We start from the raw sequence: 20,417 nt of genomic DNA, 5'->3' as shown, positions 1-20,417 counted from the left end.
GGGCTACAGCAATGGCTGCTGTGAGCTGTAGTTTTGCAGTTACTTGATGTAGTGCTGACTGCAGAGCGCCAAGAACAGTGGTTGCTGCCTTCTGTGTTCTTTGCTGGGCATCCCTGCGAGTGAGGAACTGCCCTGGTAGGGGGGACGAAGACACAGGTGCCTCCTCTTCAAAGTGAAATGTGTATATATGTATATATGATTGTGCTTACCTCCCAACATGTCCCATTCCAGGAGGGACAAAATGCTCTCTACCTGGACTTCCCACTCAATATATTATTGGTGTCACCTGTGTTAAACTATTTAATTGATACGAAAGGTATTTCAACACAGGTGATTGCAATCATAAATTAAGAAGGAAGTCTAGGTAGAGAGCATTTTGTCCCTCCTGCAATGGGTCATATTGGGATGTATGGAAATTGAAACCAATGGTGTATATTAGTTTTAACTAATAGTTTAATAATGCCTGGGTACTGTTTATCACTCCACCTAATTGAAAGTCAACTACTTTATAAAATTTTCTTGTAGTGTAACAAAGGCATCTTAACCTTAAAACACACATAGAAAAATAAAATAATGTATCTTTTCACATGCAAGAATAGCAGCAGTCTCTGTACTACTTACACACTGGGACAGGACTCAGGAGGACTCTGTGTGTGTCTCTCTATCTCTAGACCAAAATGGTTTAGTTGCGTAACAGTTTACACAAGACCCAGACACCCAAGCATGGAAGAGGAGAAGCTGGGATCCCTGTGTCACTTACAGCTCTCTCTACCCTCCTATCTCTCCTCTGGTCGTAAAGTTCTGTCGGTAGCTCATGAAACATGATACTCCTGTGTCTCTGTCTTTACTGCATTCTGTCCTGCTCACATTCTGGCTGCTGGTTCTGCTGTTGCTTAAGAGGGAAAGCTAGTGATGTCAGTGTGCTCTGGCCAGGAGGCCCCCCGATGAAGGGTGGCCCGAGGTACAGTATGCCCTGCATCCCCTCCCCTTAATCTGGCTATGCACCCACAGCCTAAACCTATGCCCTCCCCCCTGCAGCCTAACCTTAACCCTCCCGGAGGGCAAGGTGGGTGTCTGATCCTAACCCCCCTCCCTGCAGCCTAAACGTAACCACTGGGGTCGCAGCGTAAACCTAACCCCCCCACATCCCCCCTCCCATGGCTTACCTGTCCTGAGTCGCGCTGGCTTGTTGTTAGGCATCCTGGCTGTTGGGATTCCAGTGCAGGGATGGCAAACCTATTTGGGATACCGGTGTTGGCATTCCGAATAGTGTCAGGATTCTGGCGTTGGTATTCTGACAGACGGTAGAACGACAGCGGGGATCCTGATTAGATTCCATATTGTGAGCATGTAGCCAAAAGTACTTTCTACAGTATTCTCAGTCGTGAGTATGCATTCCAAATGTCACATTCAGTGGCATCCCCTACACCGTGCCCTGTTTAGGTATAAGTGATGATGATGACCTCTGGTATTATTAACCGTCCGTAATTATTATTTCGGTGGGATTTTAATTTCTGTTTCTGACAATTTTACATTCATCTGCAGGAATTTGCACTTACTAAGTGAATGTACAATGAATCAATTTACTAGATTACACTTTCATGTTCTCTCTTCTGTTTTGTCTTTTATTTCCTTTATTCAGTAGTCAATACAGTATCTCCCTTTGGTTTCCTGACAGTCAGAATCAACCCTCTGCTACTGATGTTAGCCACAAACCATTACAAGAAATTGTGGTGTTGTATTGTGGTATTTTCATTGTACAGTATTTACATCATATTTGACCCCTACATCTAAATAAACTAAGAAAGAAACCAGTGTGTATTAAATTAAATGTACATGTTATGTACATTATAATATGCCAGATAATCGGTGTCCACCAAGTTATATATACAGTACATCATACACGCTGACATGTTGCTTATTTGCTACAGCGTGTTAACTCTTTATTAAGAAATTATTACAACACTGAGGCAGATGTACTTGGAGAGAAATAAAGTACTGTCATGATCCGGGTAATTAGTCACCACTTCTTACCTTCTAAGTGTCTCCTGAAACTGGCTCAGCGCTCCAAGCCTGGATTCTACCTGCGCTGTCTGCGTGCAGCGCGCTGTCAGGGCCTTTTCCGGGGCTTCTTGCGCCTCGGGCGGCATTAGGGGGTGTGGCTCCATACAGGGGGCATGGTCAGTTACGCCCCCTGGTCTGTAGTAGGATGTGCGGTGTGCGATGACGTCATCGCGCACCGCACAGCAAAGGTCCTCTCCACGAAGGAAAACTAGACGCTAAGCGTCTAATTCCCTTCGTGGAGAGGACCTTTGCTGTGCGGTGCGCAATGACGTCAACGCGCACCGCACATCATTACAGTAAAGGTTCTCGCCACGAAGGGAAACTAGACGCGTAGCATCTAGTTTCCCTTCACAGCGGGCAGCGGCAGCGGGGGGCACAGCAGCAGCGGATCTTGCCATGGTGCAGCGCCCTCCGGATGGCACCGGCGCCCTCCGGAAGGCGGCGCCCCGGGCAAAAGTCCTGCTTGCCCGTGGCAAGATCCGCTACTGCACGCTGTATAGCATTGCCTCAGTCTCCCCTCCGTGATCCTAACAGCGCTGTCATGGCAACTACTCAGTTAATCTCTACTGCTAAAGTGAATGGCATCTCCTGCCCTCCGCGGCCTCTGCCGCCATTATCGCTGACTTCCACATGTTAAAGTACAAACAGACTTTCCCCCCAGATTCAAACATGGGCGCAGCCATGTTTGATTTCACCACATGACATTCTATAGCCTATCCGCTGCACTCTGGACTCTGCCTGATTATCCAGCCAATGCCTGCTTCCCAGCTGGTATACATATCCTGCATCCAGGGTGCCTAATCGTCAGTGTTTTGATTGTCTAACCCTGAATACATGTCTCTCCTGTTTGTGGATTCAGCAGCTTGTGCTTCCAGGTATTCCAGCTCCTGTGATCTTGCTCCACTAAGAGACCCGCACCAGTTACCATCCTGCGGTGCAGCCTGACTGCTGCAGTGTTCCAGTATTGCTCCCAGTTATCTGCTGCGATCTGACACTGGCATCCAGCTTCCAGCGTTGGTCCTGCTCCACTTCCAGCCTCCAGCGGTGTCCTTGTATCGCACCTAGCTTCCATTGACTGCAACATCGCTTTCAGCTTCCAGCAGTGCTCCTGTGTCGCTATCTGCCTACAAGCGGTGTTCTTCATCATCTCCAGTACCACTCTCTGTTACCAGCGGTATTCCAATATTGTTCTGCATCTTTCACCACACAACATCGAACCACAGTCTCCATCGATACTCACCATCGGCCTCTAACTTCAGCGGTGAGTACAGCACATCTTTCGTTTGCACCAGTTCCATCCGGTAGCCTTGGACAGTTCTTCCAAGTACCACTTCAACCCCTGTGCACCTGTGTTTATCCCAGCCTCCTGTGCATCACCTGTTGGGCAGTACCAGCTAGTTCTTCATCACAGCGGTTAGCTGTGACCTCCGGATCTCACAAGGACTTTGTCATCTGGTTCTGCATAGCCACAGCACTTATTACCTCTACTCTTTTAGGAACTGTACTGTAATATCCTTCTGCACATCTACTGTTGAAGTCATTGCGTTACCAAGGTGTTCATACTGTGTGTTCAATAAATTGAATTTATTTTTATACTACGATGTTGTGGTCACGCCTTCGGGCCGACGGTGCTAGATCTCCTGTATGTCCAGGCAGAGCCGGCCCTAACCAATATGATGCCCTAGGCAAGATTTTGGCTGGTGCCCCCTAGCACCACCGCTGGTTCGCCTCTGACCTTTCACCTCTTTCCCAGCACCACCACCCCTCAGCCATAGCAGTCCTTATTTTGGTGTTGGTACCCCCTATATTTTAAATAAGAACAGTTCGCACATTTGGCGCACAGCCCAAAAAGGGGTGTGCTTTTGCTGGCAAGGGGCATGGCCACACAATAGTAACCCCAATTCCAATTACGCGACACAGTACTGCAACTTTATTCACATTTGATCATGTGATAGTGTCCATAATTCATATTACATCCCACAGTAGTATCACTTTAACTTATAAACGTTACTCCTCACAGTAGAGCCCCTTATTCACATTACATCACACTGAATTGCTCCTTATTCACATTACACCACACCCTATTGCTCTTTATTCACATTAGATGACACAGTAGTGCCCTTTCTATACGCAATGCCACATAGTAGAGCACCTTATACACATAATGCCACACAGTAATGCCCCTTACACATATGAGACACATTATTAATGTCCTTATAAACATAATGCGCCTTACACATTATGACAACCTTTATTAATGCCCTTTTACACATAATGTCCCTTACACATATGCTGCACATTATTAATGCCCTTATACACATAATGACACACATAGTGCTCCCTACACATTTGCTGCACATTATTAATGCCCTTATACACATAATGGCACACATAGTGCCCCTTACACATATGTTGCACATTATTAATACATTTTTACATGACATACATAATGCTCCTTACACATATTCCGAACACTACTGCACAACCAACCCACTCACATGCACACAGCACTCACACTGCCACTAACACTGTGACCTCTGCCTCTGCTTGGGTACAGATGTGTCCTCATAAATCTTGCCTCAATGCTAACGTTGGGCACCTTTTTTTATGAAAATGCATCTTATTTGCATTGCTATGTGGCTAGGATGCACAAGCAGCTTCTGCTGATCAAAATGATATGCAGCATGCCTATATGCTGTGTGAGACTGTGGCTGTATCTGCATATGAATTGCTACACAGAATATAGGCATGCCGCATATCATTTTAATCGGCAGAAGCTGATGATGCCCCTAAGCCTATCAAATGCCCTAGGCAATTGCCTAGTTTGCCTATGCATATGGCCGGTTCTGTCCCTGTATGTGTTGTTTGTGACTTTTAGACGGGTAAATTACATTAACAATTGTTAATAACTACTGTATGTATTATTATATATTATTAGCATAATGGAGATGAATACATATTTTACATTTTAAACACACAGCAACATATATATAGATACCAGGGCTGTTGCTATCTCATATATGATAAATTTTACAGATATGTTTAAAAAGACTTATAAAATGTATTAAGACATTGGTAAACACATGTAAACAATTATTGGTCTCCAACAGCAATGACTCACTATTTATATCACTGCAACGTGTATATAGGCTTTTTAAGCAGGCTTATAACTTATCACACAGTGGCAGAACCGCCGCTAGTGCAAGTGGTGCCTTGCACTGGGGCCTGCCACTGTCCAGGGGCCCAAAGCCAGCCCTGCATGTAATGAATCAAACTGACTCATTACATGCCGCTGTGTGCTGCAGGCCACCGCTGCCCGCCGAGGAGAGGGGCAGCAGGGCCGTAGCAGCCATGGGGGGGAGGCAAGGAGGAGGCGGGAGATGGAGGAGGGAGCCGCAGTAGCGCTATGTAATTGGTGGAGGCGCTGCTGCAGCTGTCCCTCTCCTTCCACATAGGCTGTTCATAAATTCAACAACACTGTAAGGGACTTGTGGTTGTTATTATAATACTGTAGCAGTGGACATATAGCAGCAGCGTATACCACTGTGACTGCCTCGTCACTGGAATGACTGATGGACAGGACACTACCACTGGTCTGATGCAGCACAGCACAACAACACTGTAAGGGACTTATACAGCTACACTGGATATATGGCAGAAGAGGACACCACCACTGTGACTGGTCACTGGACTAATGTTGCACAAGAGAGACACTACCCCTGGTCTGATGCAAGACAACACAGCAAAAATGCAAGGGACTTATACAGCAGCCAGCAGCACTGGGGACATATAGCAGCAGAGGACACCAACACTGTGACTGGCTGGACTGATGCAGCACAATACATTGACTACACTGGACTGGCCTGAGCAGCACAACACAGCACAAGACTCGCCACCCCACTTTCCCACCCACACAGACACTGAGGACACGTCCTCTCAATACACTCTCCAAGACTGGAGTGAAAATGGCAGCGACACGCGGCTCCTTATATGGAATTCAAATCCCACGAGAATCCGACAGCAGGATGATGACGTTTTGCCTCGTTCGGTAGGGTTCGGTTCTCCGAGATCTGAACCCGCTCATCTCTAGTAAAATGGGGACGCTGTCTGACGTAATGTGTAAAAAGGGGACGCTGTCTGCCATAATGTGTAAAAAAGTAGACGATGTCTGCCGTAATGTGTAAAAAGGGGGCGCTGTCTGCCGTAATGTGTAAAAAGGGGGACTGTCTGCTGTAATGTGTAAAAAAGGGGACGGTGTCTGCCGTAATGTGTAAAAAGGGGACGCTGTCTGCCATAATGTGTAAAAAAGGGGACTCTGTCTGCCATAATGTGTTAAAAGGGGACTCTGTCTGCCGTAATGTGTAAAAAGGGGACACTGTCTGCCGTAATGTGTAAAAAAGGGGATGCTATCTGCCGTAATGTGTAAAAAGGGGGCGCTGTCTGCCGTAATGTGTTAAAAGGGGGGACTGTCTGCTGTAATGTGTAACAAAGGGGACGGTGTCTGCTGTAATGTGTAAAAAGGGGACTCTGTCTGCCGTAATGTGTAAAAACGGGATGCTGTCAGCCATAATGTGTAAAAAGGGGAATCTGTCCACCGTAATATGTAAAGGGGGCTCTATGTGGTGTAGTGGTGCTACTGTGTGGTGTAATTTGAATAATGGAGACTACTACTGTGCACCGTTATATGAATTGGTATTATTTTGTGGCCACACCCCTTCACCATGCCCCTATATTTTTTGCGTGCGCCTAAGGCATGCACTGCCCCTGTTTTACAGAGAGGGGGGGGGGGTGCTCTGATGCTGTTTCTTGCACACAGCGCTAAAATGTCTAGTTACGGCACTGTTGCTAGGTATACATTTTCCTAGCCCTGAGCAGGTCCCCCTCACCAGATACTCTCCTGGGGTGAGGAGGTGGGCTTGGACGGGATGGGGGGGGGGAGGTGGGGGGGCAAAGCATTTTGTCGCACCTGGGCCCACCGCTCGCTAGTTCCTCCACTGTTATCACAGGTCTCATTATACTTCCAGATTGTCAGATTCTTAGGATATTACCATGACATAGAGCAATTCCGTTGTAGTCTCTTTGACAAATGTTTTTATGGCAATTCCCCTGAATATCCAAGGTGACTGTTGATTATGTGGTTTGCTGGAAAAAGTTACACAAGCAGCTGGAAAATATCCGATTGGTAAGTCCCAGGTATTGTAATCCAGTGTGTATGGTGACTAGAGTCAGAGCGGAGATCGTAGCTTAGCTTGGCGCGTTTCTCCTGGCAAATGTCACCCAGTTTCCTCAGAAGCATGAATTCTAAACCAAATTATGACAAGGGTATGAATTAAGGGGAGTGAATTAAGGTCCTCTTAGTTGCAGACGTCAAATGCTATATTTTTTAAGCTATAGATTGTAAGCTTGCGAGCAGGGCCTTCCTACCTCTATGACTGTTTGTTTATTACCCAGTTTTGTTTTATCATTGTGTTTAATTGTAAAGTGCAACGGAATTTGCTGCGCTATATAATAAATGGTTAATAAATAAATAAATAAATAAGCTGTGAGACAAATTCTGTATATTAGCCTGTGGTTGCAGAAAGTGATAATGTTTCGCCAAGTTAACAACATTTAATTTAAAGGCAAAACTTACTTGGTTTTGTTTTGTTTTAAAAAGATTGTCACTTTAAATCTTGTCGATAAATCCTCATAACATCTGCACTTTCCGCAATTACAGGCCTTATAGCTTGGTTTTGCAAGTTTTTTAAGGAGATTATCCAACTCTTGGATAAAAAAAAATATTTTAATATTTCTTTATATATGTTGCTGAATTTTATTATTCAAGTGATCTTAATAGTTCTGAATACTGATTCTGTGAATGTGATCTCATTAAATGTTATATGTTCTAATTAACTATTTTATACTATTTTATATTTATAAAATTTGCACCTGATTCTTTTATTTTCTTTATAATTTGGAATAGCTCTGGGCATTAAACCTGGAGACTTACCCACATGGTAGACACCGCAGGTAATTGAATATGCCCCTAGGTATGCAATACATAAGAGGTAATCCTGTTTGTTATCTGAACCCTGATATTTTTGCACTCCACAATATTTCTACTTAGCAATGTGTGCAATTATGCATAGAGAAGCACTGTGAAATTCTCCCTGGACTAAAGATTTTAAAGTTTAGTAGTGATCTGTGATTTTGGAGCACTGCATAAGTATGCATTACACTCCAGTGCCTTGCAGAAATGAAAGGTATCTTTTCAATCATATGTACAGTATGATGCAAAGTTGTAAATGATGAAATCCAAATATCTACCAGATGGACATCTGCATACTAGAGGAGAGTCACTGAAATCCAACACAGCTGCGGGGGCACACATAAAAAAAATGTAGAATTAGCCAAATGATCTATAAAGTATATATTATGTGTACTTGCAGTATCCGGTAAAGAATTCAAAGCAAGCATCTACAGTAAATCATCTCATTAGAGGAGCTCAATCAAGGCCAAATGAAACAGGCAGTAACCATGTGTCTCCTTAAATAAATGACTGTAGCTTTCAATGAAGCTATAACAATTTGCATAACTAAAACAGTGCTGAATTATTTATTTCATACATTGTTTGTTTTCTTATACCCCTTTTCCACTGCCGCAAAAACCCAGGTTATTGCTTGGACTATCTGGGTCGCAGCTCAGTGAAAAGGGTCCCTGAAAAATAACCCAGGCCCAGTTACTCAGGAATCTGACCTGGAGAGCATCTGCTGCACTCAGCATCTGATCTCCAGCAAGAACCCTGAATTACCATCAGCACCACTTCTCAGGCAGTGTTCAGTTTTTCTCAAGCACTTGCCTCTCTACCAAGTACCACAAGTATCCAGACCTCCTGCTAACATACCATCAGTTGCAGGTGTCTGGTCTCTTTTTCTGAATATTTGATAACTGGGGCTATCGCCCACTTTCATGTTCCAGTATGTTGGTTCCAGGTCCCTGCTACTGTACAGTCCTGAGTTCCTCATACCTGGTTTCAGTCCTGAGTTTTGAATTCTTTACTCCAATTTTATATGTGTCTGGTTTGAGTCTCCCCTGGCCTGAGTTCCCAATAGTGGGTTCCAGCTCCAAGTTCCTAGGATCAGGTTCTGGGGTTGAGCTCTCCATGATCAGCTCAAGGTTTTAATGCTGTGGATTCCAATTCCACACTCCAGTCCGGTTTCTGAACTATGTGACCTTCCCTGTTACCGGTACTATTTCGGTCCTGAATGTTAGACACATCAAGAGATTAAAAAAGGAGTTGACTCTTTTTACAAGGCGTACTTTTCTTAAATTAGAGCTTTTATTGTGACTCATTAAAAGTTATATGTAAGAAAAGTGCGCCTTGTAAAACAAAAAGCCTTTTTTATCTTTCTTGGTGTGTCTAACATTTAAAACTTTGGTTGTTAGAAGCCTTCACCCCCATTTATGAAGTACAAATAAATATGTTATTTGGGGTTCAAAATTATTATTAATTACTAGAGATATGCGCTGGACCCCGTCATCGGTTTCGGATCTGCATCTTCTTCATGTTTTGGATCTGTATTTGGCCTTGCCAAAACCGCCCTTGTGGGTTTTGATTTTGGTTTTGGAACTGTATTTTTTTTTTTACAAAAATCATAAAAACAGCTAAAATCACAGAATATTTGCCTGTTTTTGTCTCTACAGTATTATTAAACTCAATAACATTACATTTTCACTCATCTCAAGTAAAGTTTGATCACCTCACAGCTCACAATATTGTTTTCATCCAGTTTAGGCAAAAATGTTGCCCTAAGGTAGGTGGATGACTAAGTTACTTTAAGTGACAGCAGTGGGTGGCACAAACATGTTGCAGTTTAACTTCCATCATGACACATCTAGGAAACAGAGTGGCACGTTGGTGGCAGACAGGGTAGCAGTTTAACAAACTATAAAAATGTTTGTAATCTACACAAGAAGACAGTCAACAATGCTCCAAACAGCGCATAATGCAAAGAAAAGAAGTGCAAACAGGACATGTACAGTTTAACAAACCAATCATTTCAGTGACAGGGACTGCCACTAGTGGCTCAAATGATTGGTTTGTTTGGGGCACCCACAAAACAAGCTGCCAATGGGAAGTTGACATTGCTGGCAATGATCTCTATATGCAAAAACTGGCTCTACATGGGCAAGATATCGTCATCGTCAACATCACCCGATTCCTCACCCCGATCAGTGTGTGCATCCTTTTCTTCACACACTAGTAATTCATCCCCACTGGAATCCACCATTACAGGTGCCTCTGTATTTTTTAGATGTAAGTGCCGGGTAAATATCTTCCTGGTGGAATTTGTAATCCATTTTGCTGAACATCATCTATTCCACATTTTGAGGAAGTACCCTCCTATGCCAATTGCTGACCAGGTTCGTGACTGCTCTGAAATCTCTTTCTGAGAACATACTGGAGTATGGGCAAGTTGATTAAAGTAGAGCAAGTTTATGAAAGGGCCTCCAAAGTGCCTTTTTTTACCTGCCAGTAATGAAACTGTCTGACGTGCCTGTTTGGATACTATCACTAATATAATCATCAGCCATTATTGGAATGTGACCGTATCATATGCAGTCATGGTAGACATGTCACTAATTGTAGGCAGTTCCTTCAGTCTGGACCAGATATCAAAAAATTTTGCTGACTGATCTGCATCACCACCAGTGAGCCTCTAAGGAAAATTTATTTTTTTCCTGGCACCCAAAACTTGCCAGAAAAACTGTAGGAGGAGTTGTTGCCATGTCACATTCTGCTTGAGCTGACAATTTACTCACTAACAGCTCTTTGCATCTGTTCAGGTTTGTGTCCATTAGAACTAAAGACAACATATGGTCAACAAAATAGAGGGATCTGATTTCAAGAGATTGACTACCCTTGGATCCTGGCAAAGCGAATGAATGGCTTGATCTACAAGTCTGACATACTGTACTTAGTGAAATTGCTTAATTTGAGCTCCTCCTTCAGTTTCTCCAACTGCTTTTCCAATTATCTTATAATGGGAATTACCTGACTCAAGCTGGCAGTGTCTGAACTAACTTCACATGTGGCTACTTCAAAAGATTGGAAAACCTTTCACAACTTGAAAAGTATTCTGTACTACACTTGAGTAAGGTACATTTCCCCTCCTTTCCCTATGTCATAGGTCATTATGTAGCCGTGGATGGCCTTTTGCTGCTCCTCCATCTGCTGAGGCATATAATATGTCGAATTTCGCCTAGTTAATGCCTCATGCTTGTACTGATGGCAAGTCAAATTCAACAGTCCACATTTTGATCCACAGAGAGCATCTCCTGCACGCCCCTGTCATTTAAAAAAAATTGCACTACCAAGTTAATTGTGTGAGCAAAACAGAGTATGTGTTGGAATTCACCCAGCTGTAATGCTCTCACAATATTGTTGGTATTTTAAGAAATTACGAATCGGAGGAGAGTCCTAGCAGGGTAAGCCATTTTGCTACCATTTTCCTGAGTTTTTCTAAGAGGTTGTCAGAGGTATGCCTCTTAATGAAACCGGTGATACACAGAGTATGCTTCCTCAGAATGAGCTAGCATTAGTTAGATGCTGCTGCTGCTGAAGGTAATAGTCAGCTGTCAAAGACATATAATCTTTAGTTTGCCCTGTTCCGCTTGTCCACATATCGCTGGTTAAGTGAACAACGGCATTTCAGGAGACACTAATTTAGTTTTTTTTAATGTCATTGTACATACTAGGAATTGCATTTTTAGTGAAATGGACTCTACATGGGATTTGGTAGCGGGGACACATGTCCTCAATTAACTGTCTAAATCCCTCTGCATTAACGGTGGATACTGGATGCACATCTAGTATCAGCAGACCTATTAAAGCATTAGTCATCTATGCAACTGGGTGACTGCTGTAATACTTGCCCCCCCTTGTTAAACTATTACAAGTAGTCTTCCTTGTCCCCTTCCTTGGATGAAGATCCACTCACAGCAACAACAGCGGAAGGCATAGCACTCAAAGATCCTTCTGAGAAAGCCCAGATGGGGGAGGAGTAAATCATACTTTTGAAATTGGATGAAGGACAACTTTTGATCATGATTGAAGATATTGACGATGAAGGTGTTGGTGGTGGAGATTGCAGGCGCTTAGATCTAACTGAGAGAAGGGAGCTAGGTGATGCTGGACTGGTTGTTACATTTTTAGCAAAAGTTTCTGAATTTGTCAAAAACTTTTGATGATTGCACTGCAAGTAATGTAACAGGGAGGAGGTTCCTAGATGGTTAAGGTCCCTACCTTTTCTTATTATGGCTTTACAAATTGTACAGATGACTTGACAGTTATCCAGATTTGGGTAGAAATAATTCCACACATAAGAGGTGTTCTTTTTTGTCTTTTGCCAAGGCATGACAACAGGCTTTTTCATATCATGGGCAAGAATATGGTGCCTGATTTACACAATAACACGCTCATCAACATCCTCATCATCAACATCTGTATTAGCTCCAGCTGCACAAATATACTCTTCATCCTGGTGCACTTCTACAGTAGCATCCTCAATTTCTATGTGAGCATGTTGACTTGCGCTGCTCATCCTCACATTTGTAGAGGGCGCACAAATGTTGGAAGGTGCTTCCTCTATGAGTACAGTATTGGAAATGCTAGGCTTACACATGGAACCACGGACACACTTAGACTGTCAACAGGGTTTTGTTATCTGAGCACACAGTTGGTTCCTGTTCCCTAACGAGTTTAATTTTTTGACACCTCCTCCACCACAGGGAGAAGGGCTTGCATTGTCATGAGAGACAGAACCAATAGTTATAAATAAATGGCAAGGCCTTAGCTTTTCCTAGCCACTTTGTGTGGTGGATGGCATATTGCCAATTTTATATTTCTCAGCAGCTAACTTTCCTTTTGATGGTTTTCTCTTTACCGTTGTAACATTTCATTGCTTCTGTGATTTATAAAGCCCTGACTTAAGCCCTCTATGCCCTTGGGCATCAACCTTAGTAGATTATGTTGACAGACTTGTATTGTCATGACTGGTGGCACCATCTGCAGCACTAGTATGTGCTTCCTGCTCTTCTCTCAATTGTTCATTCTACATATCTATCAACAAACATGAACAAAGTGGGGTACAGCACAAACCACAATTTGTACAAAAATGTACCACCTACAGTGTCACAATACATGTATGAGTTAGAAATAATTATATTACTCTGTGGTTCACTTTGACCTACAGTGTCTCACAATACATGGGTGAGTCAGAAATATTATTATTTCTGACTCATACATGTATTGTGTGACACTGTAGGTGGCAGGGAATCGAAGTCTAGTATTATTTCTGACTCATACACATATTGTGTGACACTGTAGGTGGAGGTGAACCACAGTGTAATATTATTATTACACTGCAGTTTACAGCCACCTACAGTGTCACACAATATGTGTATGAGAAAGAATATTACACTGCGGTCTGACTGGCAGTTTCATAGTTCTTATGAAATAAAAAAAATGGTATAGTACACTGGCTTTAATTATTTTAATTTTACACTGGGGCAGAGCTTCTAATTGGATGGACACAGCAGCCCCATTATGGATGGACAGAGCAGCCCAGGAGGACACAGCAGTCCCTTGATGGCCCGAGAGAGTACCCCTAGTTTGACAGAGAACCCATGGATGGACACAGCAGCCCTGTGTAGGACACAGCAGCCCCTTGATGGATGTGTAAGTTTTGTGAAATCATTGCTGAATATCAAAAATGATTTGTACCCACTTCCCACTTTTTCTTCCATCTGAGCTGGAGGTGCTTCAGCTCTGGTTGCTGATTTAGGAAAGGGAAAACAGGTTTGTTTACCAATTATACAACTCTTGCATGTCAGCCTCTCTGTGTCACTCAGGTCCAGTGTTAATTTTGACAATGATTTTCAATTTAGTTGTAGTCTTAGTCGCTTATTTAGAATTGCAGTTGGTTTAAAGTCACATTTTAGTCTTTTTCTTTTGCATTGTTGTAGTTAAGATTTAATTAGTGGAACTCAGTTTTCATTTTAGTCTAACTTTAGTCAATGTTTTAGTAATAATTTTTGCAGATGGTTTAATGATAGTATAATAGATTTTGCTGAAGAACATTTCTCTAAAATTTGCTTGTAAGTTACTTACAAGCAAGTTAAGTTAAGTTGTTAAGTTAAGTAAAGTTAAGTTGTAAGTTGCTTACAACTATGTGCTTAGTAATCTAGGCTCAATAGGCTGAGAATGACTTACCGTAGCGCTCCTATATATCATATACCTGTACAAATTAATGCCTTAAGTTTGTTAGAACAAACAAGTGCAATACACAATCCTATTTCCTTCACAGCAGTACATATTTATTTTCTGCAAATATGTAGAACACATAATTTAATTTAGAACCCTACTTCCAGTGTTAATTCTAGTGTCCTTTGACAAGGATTTTAAATTTAGTTTTAGTCTTAGTCACTCTTTTTGCTGTGTTTTACTGTAGTTAAGATTTAGTCAGTGGATCTCAGTTTTAATTTTAGTTTAATTTTAGTCTAATTATAGTTCTGGATGTAATCATATTCCCTGGTGGCCTAACCGCCGGTGCCAGAGTTCCATAGATTGATTTGAATCAGAGGCTGTCATACACAATACTCTTCTTTTCTAGGATGTTGTTGGCATTTAGTTGCAGTTGTAATCGCAGTCCCTCTTCTATTCTGCACAACACATTTTCCCTCTGTGAAATTGACCTTGTAATTTTTTTGCTCTAGGATGCTTATGGCGATGATGCTTATGGCGATGAGGATATGGGGATATCTGTATGAAAAACACATCTTGAATATCAGTGACTGTGGTCTCACATCTTATAGTATGTTTAGGAGAACCATTTTGTCCTGCATTTAATGGCAGTAAGGACCTTGTCTGCAATCTCTCTGATCTTTATAGGATCACACGTGGTCAGTGGTATGAACTACTCTATGTTGCAACTGAAGTGTCTTGTTGCCAGTGGTGATTTCCCATTAGGCGTGTGAGGCACATGCCTAGGGGCGGCACTTGCTTTGGGGAGGGCACTTTGATGCTTGTTTTGGTACTGTCAGTCCAAAAACTACCAGTAACTGCAAAATATTTTCACTGCAATGTACCATATGCCATCTTGAACGGATTGTAAACAGGTAGGACATGCACATACTGCCCCGGTAAGCTGTCCTACTTAGTAAATATACTATACATAAATAAAAATTAAAAAATGGCATCATTAGTGGCTTTTTCTTTATTATTCTATTAAATTGGTTATCATTAAATGAGGTCTTATAGCAAATCAATAAAAATAATAAAAGTAGGTAGGTGAGTTGCGCCCATTACTGTTGTGCCCAGGGCCAACCTCACCCCTAATTCCACCCCTGCTTTTTTTGCTCCCGAGTCTGTAACATGAATCTCTTCTGTGACTGTGATGCTCAAGGCTGCTTAATTTTTCCTGGCACGCTTCTTTTGCTGGTCTCCATTCGCATCTGGCAGTTTGCACTCTGAGGTATTGTGTCCAATTTTGTGAAATACATAACACCTGTACTTAGGTTTCTTAGGCTTAGTATTTCTCCTGTTTAACATAATTCACAGCACTTAATTTACCTGGTATGCAGTCTTGGAACTGCAATAGTTTTGTCTTCACAATCTCTTTTGATAATTTAGTCATGCTAGATTCTAAAGTTACTACTAGGAAATTTAATTCAGATATTAGGCACTGTAACATCACCCTTATGACCTCCAAATAGTCAACTTGGACACCTACAGCTGTTAGTTGCTGATATATGGACATCATCCTATCCATATAGTCAGTCATATCATCGCATTCACACAACTTTTGTCTGTGTTCTGCCTGTTTTAAGTGGGATTGTGTTTGCTGAGGTTGCTAGGCAACTACTTTCCATTCTGGCTCAGCAGTAATTAAGCAACACCTGTGTTGACTGACAGCTCTCAGGGCTGCTATTTTACAGCTGCTTAAATCAATACTTTGTTCACATGATCTTATTCCAACAGCTTATTGGGTGTTACACACTGCTAGATTTTACCTGGACTAGCTCCTGTTCTTGCTGGTCCTGAGGATTTTACTATCTGTTGGATCCCTGCCATCTCCTGAACTGGCCTACCATGTATGCTGTCTGTATCATTTGTCCTGTTTGAGACAACATAGTGGCAAGTCTCCCAGACACATCATCAATCTTAGGGGTAAATTTACTAAGCTCCCGTGTTCAGTCGATTTTGTCCGAGACCAATCTCAGCTGACATCAGCCGTTATCATGTCTATTTTTCAACAAATATACCTGGTAATTAACTAAGCTCCCAAGTTTCTATCATTCATGCTTTCCAATGTCAATATCACTTATAATGCGGAACAGTGTTTTACGGGAGATATTTGTAAAACACTGCCGAACATTAAGGCATGAAGCCCAGCTGGATCAGTGAGATCCATGCAGGGCTTCATTGTGTTAAATAATGAAACAGTTACATAAAAAAACAACTGCTTGGGGTCCCCTCTCCTAAGCATAACTAGCTCATGGCTCTTTGAGCTGGCCCTGGTTCTTAAACTACCTGGAAAAAAAATAGTGCAAGGTCTCTTTGTATTTTAAGAACCAGCACTGGGCTATGGGTCCTGTGCTAGTTCCAAAGATATGGGGGGGAAAGGACATAGGGGGTCCCCTATATTTTTGAATATGGGCCTTCACATTTATATAGGTCCCTGTGGCCGTGTCATTACCCCCAACTAGTCAGCCCTGGCAAGGGTGCCCTGGGTGATTGTGGACCCCCCATAGAGGGTTCCCCCCTCCAGAGCACCCAAGGGCCAGGGTTAAAGCCCAGGGCTGTCCCCAGCACCTGTGGGTGGTGGGTGCTGGGCTGATAACCATTGTGTAAGAAATAGATAAAATATTGTCTTTTACTTGTGGAACTACATGTCCCAGCAAGACTCTTCTGCATGCTGGTACTTGAAGCATGTGAGGGAGGCTTACTGGGGACCCGTAGTTCCAGAAGTCTTGCAGCCGCGGCTGATCCCGGGATGCTGCATTTGGCTCCACTCTCCTTCAAAGCCCGCCCCCAGACTCTTGTGAAAGCTGGCCAATAGAAGCCTGGGGGAGAGCTTAGCAGGAGAGTGAAGGAGTTATGCTGAATGCTGCGTCCGGGTTCAGCGGTGGCTGTAAGACGACACACAGCGCTGCTGATTCCCGGAGACCTGTACCGTGCGCATATGTTACATACATCCCCGCATGTATGTTCATATGTGCTAACCCTCTCCCCCCTGCACAATGTGGTGTGAGCTGCAGCAGCTGCAATTGACTTTAATAAAACATACGTACACACTCACACTTACATATATTTACATACATCCCAGGTAACCATTCATGTCCACTTGTCTAAGTAGTAATCCTTATGGTAACTGTAAAAAAAATAAAAATACTCACCTATTCCAGTTTAGATCGGTCTGCTTCAGTCCATGAAGGCATCCCAGAGGTAAAAAAAAAATCAAATGGAAAAAACTACGATCCAAACCGGACATGCATAAGTCTGAGATATTAAGTATAAGAGGTACTGTATCTTTCATCTTCTAAAATAGCCTTGTGCTATTCAGAATCGGATGCAAAATTGTTACTAATTTGTTATACCTTATAATAGTATAAGTAATAAACTAATGCAATAACAACAAAGTAATGCTGTAACCCAGTTAAGGGGGTAATTCCAAGTTGATCGCAGCAGGATTTTTGATAGCAATTGGGCAAAACCATGTGCACTGCAGGGGAGGCAGATATAACGTGCAGAAAGAGTTAGATTTGGGTGGGTTATTTTATTTCTGTGCAGGGTAAATACTGGCTGCTTTATTTTTACACTGCAAATTAGATTGCAGATTGAACACACCCCACCCAAATCTAACTCTCTCTGCACATGTTATATCTGCCTCCCCTGCAGTGCACATGGGCCCTCATTCCGAGTTGATCGGTCGCAAGGCGAATTTAGCAGAGTTACACACGCTAAGCCGCCGCCTACTGGGAGTGAATCTTAGCTTCTTAAAATTGCGACCGATGTATTCGCAATATTGCGATTACTAACTACTTAGCAGTTTCAGAGTAGCTTCAGACTTACTCTGCCTGTGCGATCAGTTCAGTGCTTGTCGTTCCTGTTTGACGTCACAAACACACCCAGCGTTCGCCCAGGCACTCCCACCGTTTCTCCGGCCACTCCTGCGTTTTTTCCGGAAACGGTAGCGTTTTCAGCCACACGCCCCTGAAACGCCGTGTTTCCGCCCAGTAACACCCATTTCCTGTCAATCACATTACGATCGCCGGAGCGATGAAAAAGCCGTGAGTAAAATTACTTTCTACATAGCAAAGTTACTTGGCGCAGTCGCAGTGCGAACATTGCGCATGCGTACTAAGCGGATTTTCATTGCGATGCGATGAAAAATACCGAGCGAACAACTCGGAATGAGGGCCATGGTTTGCCCAATTGCTAACAAAAATCCTGCTGCAATCAATTTGGGATTACCCCCTAAGAGTAATAATAAAATTTTGGCTCCGTGTCACATAATAAATAATGTTTTTTGCTTATTCATAAATTGAAAAAAAAAATTCTGCCCATTTTTTTAAACAAAAAATATGTCTGATTTGTTTTATATTTTATTTTTTAATATTTCTACAAGCGATTGTCATAGTTTGTTAAGCACACTGCATATCTATATTATTCAGTAAATGTATATATATAATATATATCTGGCACTAATCTACAGCCTAGCTGGAAACAAAACAAAATGCTTTTTATGTTTACAGAGTAATTAAAAAATCCTGGCCCTATTAACCATCAGCAGTTATCACCTTGACTTCATAAACTGGACAGTGAATTAATTACAATCTCTACTATAGTCGCATACTTCCCAACATGACCCTCTCCAGGAGGGACAGAATGCTTTGTTCCTGGACTTCCCTCTTAATGTATGATTGCCATCACCTGTGTTGAACTAGATATTTGATAAGAAAGTGTTCACCACAGGTGATGGCAATCATATATTAAGAGGGAAGTCCAGGAACAGACCATTCTGTCTCTTTTTAGCTTCTAAGGGCCCTTCTTCACTTCCTGCCTCTACCTGGCCATGGCAGATGGTGGGGAGGGAGCCAGTTACCCCACAAACCATCACCTCAACGGACTAGAGAACGGGGCCACCCCCCCAAATGAGGTGAAGAAGCAGCCATGGCACCAGAACTTTGATCGGGGAAGGTGTGCCTGCAGTTCATCATCCGAAAACCAGCTGCTTTATTTCCTCTGACCTTAGGCCGATGGCAGGTAATACCCACTGAGGGGCCCAGGGAGTCTTTTCTACTGAAGGGTCCAGGAGGCCTTTACTACTGAGGAGTCCCCTGATGTTCCCAGGGAGCTATTACTGCTGAGGGGTCCACTAAAGGGCCCAGGAGAGTATTACTGCTGAGGGGCCCAGAGGGTCATTACTGCTGAGGGGGCCACTTTAGATCCTAGGGGGGGGGTCATTATTGCTGTACTCAAGCATTAGTAGAAGAATAATGAGAAAATAAGTCGGAGCCATATGTGTGAAGGGCATGCTGAGCATTATAGTTCATCAGCATATAGCTATATATATGGTGAAGTTTCAAGGTACATTACTGCGGGGCATGGGTGTTGTCAGCAACTGTGTGACATAACATGAATAAGGGAACTACTGTGTGTTGCAATGTGAATAAGGTTTAGGCATGAGAAGGGGGGTTAGGCTTAGGATGCAGGGCCGGGAAGGTTAGGGTTAGGTACTGGGGAGGTTGGGTAAGGTTTAGACAGTTAGAAGGGGAGGTTAGGGTTTGGCACCAAGTGGGTAGGGTCAGGTTTATGCAGCAAGGAAGGGAGGGTTAGGGTTATGCACCACCCTGGAGGGTTAGGGTTAGGCGCCACGGGGAGGGTTAGGGATAGTCACCCACAAGGGAGGATTAGGGTAGGGGGCAGGGGAGGATTAGGGCACTTTACAGAGGGCTGTCGGGATTCTAATGTTTGGGATGCCGCTGTTGGTATTCTGACCGCCGGCATCCCGTCCAACGGGAAATCATACTGAACCCCTTCCTTTATGCTGCTGCTTGTATTCTAATTCTACCAGACATGTAATAGGCAAGCATACTCCTTAATATTAACATTAATAAAGGCTTTCACAAACATATACACACACATAGAACAAATACACACATAAACACAAATACACACTAAACACATATACACATACATATACAGACAGACAAACAAACAAACAACCACACACACATACACAGGACACATATACAGTAGTACACTTACAGTACTTTTGGAGACTCCCCTGCCCTGAGGGAAGTGGATA

The 20,417-nt window shown here is 42.9% G+C and overlaps 1 long non-coding RNA gene across 1 annotated transcript in view; it reads left to right on the top strand.

The window, feature by feature from the left end:
• LOC134921200 (uncharacterized) overlaps positions 1-15,268 on the top strand; it is a 424,043-nt gene extending 408,775 nt beyond the window's left edge. Inside the window, exons 3-4 of the long non-coding RNA XR_010177473.1 lie at positions 13,619-13,783; positions 14,821-15,268. This is a non-coding gene — a long non-coding RNA (uncharacterized LOC134921200). The remainder of the gene's footprint in view (positions 1-13,618; positions 13,784-14,820) is intronic.
• Positions 15,269-20,417: the final 5,149 nt, after the last annotated feature.

Source organism: Pseudophryne corroboree, chromosome 1 (genome assembly GCF_028390025.1).
Source record: "Pseudophryne corroboree isolate aPseCor3 chromosome 1, aPseCor3.hap2, whole genome shotgun sequence".
In the NCBI taxonomy this organism is placed as follows: domain Eukaryota; kingdom Metazoa; phylum Chordata; class Amphibia; order Anura; family Myobatrachidae; genus Pseudophryne; species Pseudophryne corroboree.
The sequence above is the reverse complement of the archived record's forward strand: the minus strand, read 5'-3'. Positions and strand labels throughout refer to the sequence as shown.